The sequence below is a fragment of the Haliaeetus leucocephalus genome, unplaced genomic scaffold, assembly GCF_000737465.1.
Source record: "Haliaeetus leucocephalus isolate CR32 unplaced genomic scaffold, Haliaeetus_leucocephalus-4.0 Scaffold849, whole genome shotgun sequence".
Taxonomy (NCBI): Eukaryota; Metazoa; Chordata; class Aves; order Accipitriformes; family Accipitridae; genus Haliaeetus; species Haliaeetus leucocephalus.
The window spans coordinates 4,318,736-4,326,968 of NW_010973285.1; positions in this window are offsets into that span (position 1 = coordinate 4,318,736).

Sequence of the window (8,233 nt, forward strand, 5' to 3'; positions counted from 1 at the left end):
TCTTTAGAGTCCTCAGAGATATGCCCTGAGTGAGTGCAGGGGCACTGGTGAAATTTAGGACATCTGAACATGCTATGGTACCTAAATTGAAGCCAGCAAGGAGTGATTTAGAGTAAGGCTGTTGCAGTCTGGTCCCCCACTTAGGCAATTGAGAAGAACGAGGTCTCCTCACACTGCTGTGAAAGCCTGTTACCCGCCCCTTGTGCCTACTGTCCTCTCCCCAAGCAACTATAAACTGCCGTCTGAATTCAGCCCATAAGAATAAACTTTAAGCGTATCTGAGGATTTTCTGTGTGCCTCCAGGGTCCAATGACCCATGTAACAACCTGAGAATCTGTTATTCAGAGAGCCTGGGCACCAACAACTCCAGCATAAGGCTTGAAGAGTTTCAGGTACCACTACCTGGAAAATCAGCCCCAGCTGCGTTGATGCAGGCACCCAAACCGATTGGGAATGTGTGAAAATGCAAACACACCTTTAGCAAATGCAGAAGTGCTGCTGTAATCCTTGGTGAAGCCATCGTGAGTGAGAGCCACTTGTTCTCTAGGATAATGCTGTAAAGCAGAGCAGTCAAAGAGTAATTCAGCAGCTCAGGAATGCTCTAGCTGCCACCATGTCAGCTGTCTGTGCTTAAATGCAGCACATTGTGGGTCTCTACAACGTGCTGCTTTATGGATATTTCTCCACAGAAATGCAAAGCTGAGAGAAATTTTCATGTGTTGCTTTCTTGTGCAAGGCAGGGCAGACTGAGAAGGAGGCAGAGGCATCCCGTGCAGGTACTCCCAAGACAATGTTAGTCTCTCAAAAACTGTGGAAGTGATGGCCTGGCCCCATGCAGAACTACTCCAGCCGGCGCGGCTCGGCTAGCGCACAAGTGAGACTCCGACTGCCTTTGCAAGTCAGGCTGCTTCCCTGGGAGACTCTCAAGAAACTTGTGCTGAGGCACAAGGACACCTTCAGGAGTTTCTGCTGCTGCACAGACTCTGAAAGGAGACAGGACCAATTAAAACGTCCCCGACTACGTAGAATGAGGAAGGCTTTTGCCACTAAATGATATGCTGATGGGTCAAGTGCCAGCTCATTTGAATTTTTTCTGCCAGTTTGGAAATGAGAGGACCTAGATGTGACCTAGATATCTCAAAGTCATTTCATGGAGGTTCACCAGTGGAGTAGGACACATAATGATGGCTGAAGGTGAGGGCGAAAGGCACAGCCAGGAATGGTGCACTAAATCATTTTTCACCTGGTGTGATTCACACAGGTAAACACAAGAGTATGTGATGTGTCAAAATCCTAGAGGCATCAGTGAAAGCAGGATTAGGCAGGTAGATAATCTTTCATGTAAAGGATCCCAAACTGCTTTACTCTTAAATTAATTCTGAAGCTAGAGGTAAAATATGAGGATCAAGACGAAATTTAAAGATGAGATGGGACTTTGTGGCTTGCTAGAAAGAGCACCTCTAGAATGACTGGGCAACTGCAATGGCAAACATGGCCAGGATCAGAGCAGTGCAATTAATGGAAAGAAAAGATTTGTGTTTTGGTAAAGACTTTGGGCAGAACAAGTTGGGAGGACAGTATTTGATAAAGAAGAAAATTCTGAACTAGTTGTGGTGTTTGATAAGAAGCTAGTGAAGGTAACAAGAGGATTAAAATTGATGGAACTTGGCAGCCTACATTACTTTGAAGAGGAGACTTAGGTACCAAGACACTTAGATGCTTTTCAAAAAAATACCTGCAACTCTGGATGCTTTCATTTAGCAAGTAATGGTGTAACCAGCTGCTGTCAGAGTTATAACATAAAGAACAATGTGTATGGAAATCATCAACAAGTAATAAGCTGGCTTTATGTTTTGGGTGTAATTGATTGACTATAACATCCATGAATGAAATCTACAGATTTACACCCTACTGGAGAGGCTAAGAGAGGAAGAGATAATGAATGAAGGACTATTAGAGCAATTTATAGTAGACGGAACAAGAATCATCTCCAACAGAAATGAGAAAGGTCTGATTTAAGTGAGGATACGAACCATGTGATGAGTGGGTCAGAGGCAGCAGCTCTTTGTGTGAGATATGAAGAAAGGCCAGAGCAATCAGCTAATAATACAGGATCCCACATCCTTTAGAAAGCATCTCCATTGTACCTGTGTCTACGTAGATGGGGTCCCTCAGAGCCCATCAGGATTCCCCACCCCTGCAGGGATCTGTCTGGTCAAAGTTTGGGCAAACCTCAGCTTAAAATTACACAGGAGTTAAAGCAGAAAGGGTGAAGTGACAGTAATAAAATATAGTGGAATTATCTTTGAGTATTTCTTATAGTAATTAAAGTTTCAAGAATAAAGTACAAGTCGTTTATTTGCTACCAAGACCTGAAGATAAGAATACAAGCTGACAACGAATACAGTTGTGGGTGTTAATTACTGCTTATAATAGACACAAAGATTAGAGCCACCAGCTGTACCAAGTGTAATTCTTTATTTAGTAATTTAATATTCTTCCCTGTTCATCTCAATGCATTTTTATATGTCTGACCTTCTGTAGATTTCTCATTTTGTTCTCCAGTTGAAAGAGCAAAGCTGGTTAATTTCTGGTGACATTTTGTGGCCATGTAGCTGCTGAAATATCTTTTTACACTCAGTTTTGTTTATAAATCTGAATTCAGTGGATATCTGCCTAGCGACACAAGCCTGTAAGCTGGGTGACATTGCTGAAGTGAGAGCCCCCTCCCTCATGGGGACTCCCTGAGTGTGTCCTGGCCTCAGGGGCCCAGGGGACACCCAAAAACCACCATGTAATGGCTGTGGCCGTGGCACAGAACAGCTAGACCACGCTATGCTCCCTTCAAATGTATCTTCCACTCATCCAGCGTATCATTGACTGTGACTATGGCACAACCAGATCCTCTGGATACAATGACATGGGGAGTCCTCGTGTTACAGCCAAATCAAGTTTTGCCTGGACTGATATAAGGCAGGACGCTCAACATCACAGCCTTCCAGTCATAGGAATTTCATTATAAAGTGATGTTTATGTCTTGAAGCAGGGGATGGTGCTTCCTCTTAATTATTAGTTACCAAAAATAGGGGAGGGTGCTCATAGTCATTTTGAAATGCTCTTTAAAAAGTTAGCAAAAAAATAAACCTTAAAAGCTTGTAAAGGAGCCACAGGGAATCATAGCTGCCACTTAAATTATATTAAAGGGCAATAAATTGAAACCAGTAAAAAAGAAATGTGTCCTTACAGGGTGCATCGTCAGCTTATGAAATTCACTGTAGCGGGAGGTCAGTGAAAGAAAGTCCATAGTTTGTTTTTTTCCAAAGTACTTTTTGGATCACTACCATGATGCTTCCAGTGCTGCGAGAAAGGGCTAATCAAACTTCATACTCCAAGGCACAAACTGTGTATGGGGGTCAGGAGAGAACGTCACCCTCACAGACAGTGTATTAAGCATATTCTGCATTTTCCCTCTCGACCTTCGAAGGAGGGTAAGGATCTCTGTAGAGCGGTTGTGTAACCTCCAACGGCAAATCCTGCACAAATGCCTCTGGATTCCTTCCTCCCAGGGAGTGATTCTCCTCTGGCAGATTTCAAAGCTCGTAAAAGTGTAATTTTAGCTCTGAAAAATGTATTTAAGCATAAGTGTTGATGAACGATGCAACGTAAAGGTGAAGCAGAGCTCTTGAGCCTCAAAGACGGTCTCAGGAGAAGGTGAAGCAGGCACAATTTATTGGCAAATAAGAGACGCGACCTCCCACCCATACCATTGTACAACATCCCAAGTGGAAGACAAAGACAGGCTCATCTGTGAAAGAGCCCTGGCTGTGAGGAGCATGAAAAGAGAGACACCCTCCTGCTGTTTTTTCCCTGAGGAGTAGAAGTAAATCTCACAGAGGGCCTTATGTGGCTATTAATGCAGCCCCTTGAGCACTACTCAAATAAACAGATGACAGTTAATCAAAGACAGTCCCCTACCACATCCCAGGCATGACCAGCCCCTCTGGTTCTTGCTGTTATTCCTCTTGTGATGAGCTGAAAAATTAAAATCATGCTGTCCCTGCTCCCCATCTCCACCACCACCACCTCTGTTTGCCTCTCACAGTTGCATCACTGCCATGGGTAATGATCAGTCTATGATGTTTAAAAGGAGCCTGGGGGTCCTACCTCTTTTGGGGCAAATTCTACTTCTCTGAGTTAAACCATGGCTGTCAGCTGTCTTGACAGAGATTTTGGGTATATCACATGCATTCATAAAGTCGAACTGGCTCTCAGGCTATGGCTCTTACCTATGGCTGGATGAGCCGACGTAGCACAAGCTGTGGTCAGACATTTGAATGCATTCTGTGTGTCATCCTTTTATTTCTTTCAGAAAAGAGAGTTTATGGAATGGGGGAAAGCTTTCTGGTAGAACAGTTTTGAGCACCTATGCTGCAAATCTTTGCACATGTGTCTGCTGAACTCACAGCTAGGTTAGCATGGGCTTTAAAGGCTGCAGGATCAGGGCCTTTGCTTCTTTGTCCCTTTTGTACAAACTGTAACTCTATTACAGCTACCAAAGAGTTGAGATAGATCTGTGACATTATAGGATGCTAATTTCCGAGAATTCCTCTTCCTTTTCCTTTTGTGGCATTTAGATTTCTTCTGTGTTTATAGCACATATGAGGGAAAAAAATAAAATTCCTTTGTTCTCCCTTTCGTCTCTATGCTGAAAGGCTAAACAGGCCATGCTTCCCAGACCAACCGCCCTGAGCTCAGCCTTAATGGCAAGCAGGAGGTGGTTGCCTCCATTTCAGGGCTTACTTTAAAAAAAAACAAAAAACAGATCTTAATTCCAGCATTGGAAATGAAGAGGAGTTCGCTATTAGCTCTCATATTAATAATTTAGAAAATACATGCCCAATCACTTGTGTTCTCTCAGTTCTCTCTGAACACAGCTGCAAACTGCATTAGGTGTTAGGGTGAATGGATGTATTTCAGATGAGATATTTGTACTGAATTATTAGGGTAGTCTGTATTACAAAATTACTAATAAACATTGCTTCTGGCTCAATTTAGCCTGAACTTAGTGAACCTAGCCAGTGGTGAGAAATCAAAAACTCCGAAATACCCGATGAATGAATCTAACTAATCAAGAAGCCCTGCAGGAAGTAGATGCCAGGATTAATGAGCCAGTGGTTTCACCATGCCACGCTGTTATTTCTTCACATAAATGCCCTCAGATGAGATTACCTTTGTCATGAAAAGGAGAAAAGGAAGGTTACATACTTTCAAATGACAAGTTAACTGCCATACCTCCATTACTACAAGATACAGTTTCATGTGCAGAGATTTTTATTCTGAAAAATGAAAATTTAAAGACCACAACACAAATTAAACCACATTTTCATTTCTAGGAGCAGGGATCATTGCTGCTAGTATGATAATATAATCCGTGCTGCAATGTTATCTGATCCCTTGCCTTGCACAAACTTTCCTCCTATGTTAGTAATTGCTGAGTGAATGCAATCTCCAGCAGCAGGTAAGAGCAGATTCTGCATTCCACAGGGATTTAAGGGGAGGAAGAGAGGAGAGAGAGAGTGTCAAAGCATTTCATCAAGAGAGCAAATGAAAGGTTCAGTGACATTATCGTTATGTATATTCCTTAGACATTAGGGGTGATGTTGTGTTTAGAGAGATGTAAACCTACGTGGATATGTGCCGATGCGGAAATGAATCCATATATATGAATGTAAATCTCAGTCTACTTACACACTGGGTAGAATTGCTCAAAGCTAAAATGCACCTTAAGCTAAGCAAATAAGCCCAGCTTGTAACAGCCCCAGTGCCTGGTGTTAGCTACTTAGTCAGTAATAGGCTAATTGTTATTCAGCATAAATGTTCCCTCTCAATTTATATGGAATTCACTCATTTATTCTGATCACTTTACGTGAATGAAGCAAAGCTGTTCATGTTGTTAGGTAGAACTGGTCAGTGCTGTTTAATTTTTATCTTTTAAGATCAACGTGAGTGAGATTTTGTAATAAAATCATTCACACACAACCTGTAACATGTACGAGTGAAACCTGCAGTTCCCTTCCATTCATCCATGTTAAATACGTAAGAGCATCAGCTTTGATATTTTGTGTTGCAAAGCTTCAGCTGGTGTTAAGGGTACGTATAATTTCAAAAATCTCCAGGACTCAGAACATGAAGATCTATTGCCATGGAAACAAATGTATCAAAGTTGGGTAGGATCAAAAAGCTTTGCTCATAACCAGGACAACAGTTGCATTAGAATATGGAGGAAGTGATGGATGTTTTAGGAGCGAGCATTAAGCCGAAGGACCTTTGTAAGTCCCCTTCCACAGAGCTGCAGCATTCAGTGTCCAGAGTTGGATCTTACAGGTTGTGTCTCAATCCCCTGCCCCCAGCCAGAGAGAGCATTTTTCTCTACCATTAAAAAGCACATATTTTTTAAAGATCTTCCATACTGCACTTTACAACATTCCTACATCATAAAGCTGTCTTGCTTATAGCAATATAAAGCAGTTGTAAAAATTACATGCTTGTAAACAACTTTCCATACATTTGGAAGAAGTAGAGTGAGATTTGCACTTCTCTGCGTGTAAGCGGAGACCTGTTTGTCCTCCTGGTGGGTCACGGCACAGGGAAGGGACCGCTGTGGGATTGGGAAGACCAAGGGATGGCCCAGATGAGCTGCCGCTCCCCTTGGCCCATGCAGGGACACCCGTGGGATAGGGGGACTGGGGGTACACTGACCAGCCCTGCTCTGTAAGCGCCCTGTGCACCCACATCTTGGACAGCTGATCCAAACTGATCATGAATTTCAAACTCAAGAGCTAAGCCTGGGTGCAGAGGGGCAACCGAGTGGCCCAAGGCTGGGCTGGGGAGTAGAGGGAGGGCTGGAAGAAGGGCCAGGGCATGGTCTCTCCTTACCCCAGGTGTTACCATAGCATGGATTATGGTATGGGACCTGTCTTGCCTGGCCTGGCTGACCTCAGGATGAGCATCCTGGGCTGTTTTGGCACCTGCACAAGCAGGCCTCTGCAAAAGGGCGCAGGGCTGCTTCCTCAGGTGACCCCCAGTGGACTCACTCACAGCCTAGATGGCCAATAATTTATTCTGCTTTTATTTCTCTTTTAAATTAAATATGCATACGTAATATGCACTTTGGAGCGGGCAAGGACCCTTCTGCGGGTGCCTATGGAGCTGGGCACTCTCAGGTGTGTAATTAAGAGGTGTGTAATTGATGTACAAGGAGAAGAGATCTCAGTGCATTGCATAAAAAAAGGAAAGGCCTGGGGCAGGGAATAGAAAAAGAAACCCAAACCGGGCTGTACGGTGCTTGCCAAAGTCCTGCACCTTTTTTTCCCCGTACCAAAGTTTGCACTGGAGTAAACCGAAGGTTTTCTCTGCCGTGGGATTCTTCCCGCCAGCAGCCGCCCACTCATTTCAGAGCCCGCAAAAATGTCTGCGGAGAAGCGCCCTCCCGCTCCCGCTCCCGCTCCCGCTGGAATCCCAGCCCTCCTTCCCACGGCCCTGCACCGATCCCCCGGCCCCGGCTGCCCGCCCGGCCCCGGGGCAGGTGCCCCCGCTGCCCTCCCGGCCCCGGCCTCCCGCCGCCCCGCTCCCCCCTCGCTCTTCGCCCCCGCCTTGCTTCGCCGCGGAACTCCCCATGTCTCGCAGTTTAAAGGCAAATCACGCAGAAAGATTAACAAAAGTTTATTAGTCATGAAGTATTAAAATTGTGACAAATGAAAGGCTTCAATGCAAATTCAAGCAAGCAAACTATCCCCAAACTTGTGACAAAGGACTCAGTGAATCCCCACAGAAGGAAGTCCTGTCTTTTTTTTATTTTTTTTGCCTGCGATTTAAGACACCTCTCATATCTCACACGCCACATCAAAACCTATAATTCTTCATATCACATACTGAAAATGATTTTATTTATCCATTCACATTAACTTGATATAAACGTGTCCGGAAAAGTCAAGTAATATGTTTTATATTAGCTCAAACATTTATTAAGAAACCCAAAATTCAATAAATAAGCACAGACAATAAGTTAAAACATATCACGAATCGACCAGTATGTAACAAGAATGCTTTATCTACACAAAACATCCTATTTCACATCGTTTGTTCATTCCTCCAGCGGCCCTGCCCTGCGGCGGGGTGACCGGCACATGCAGGCGGGCGGGCCGCGGGGCCGGACCGGACCGGGCCGGGCCGG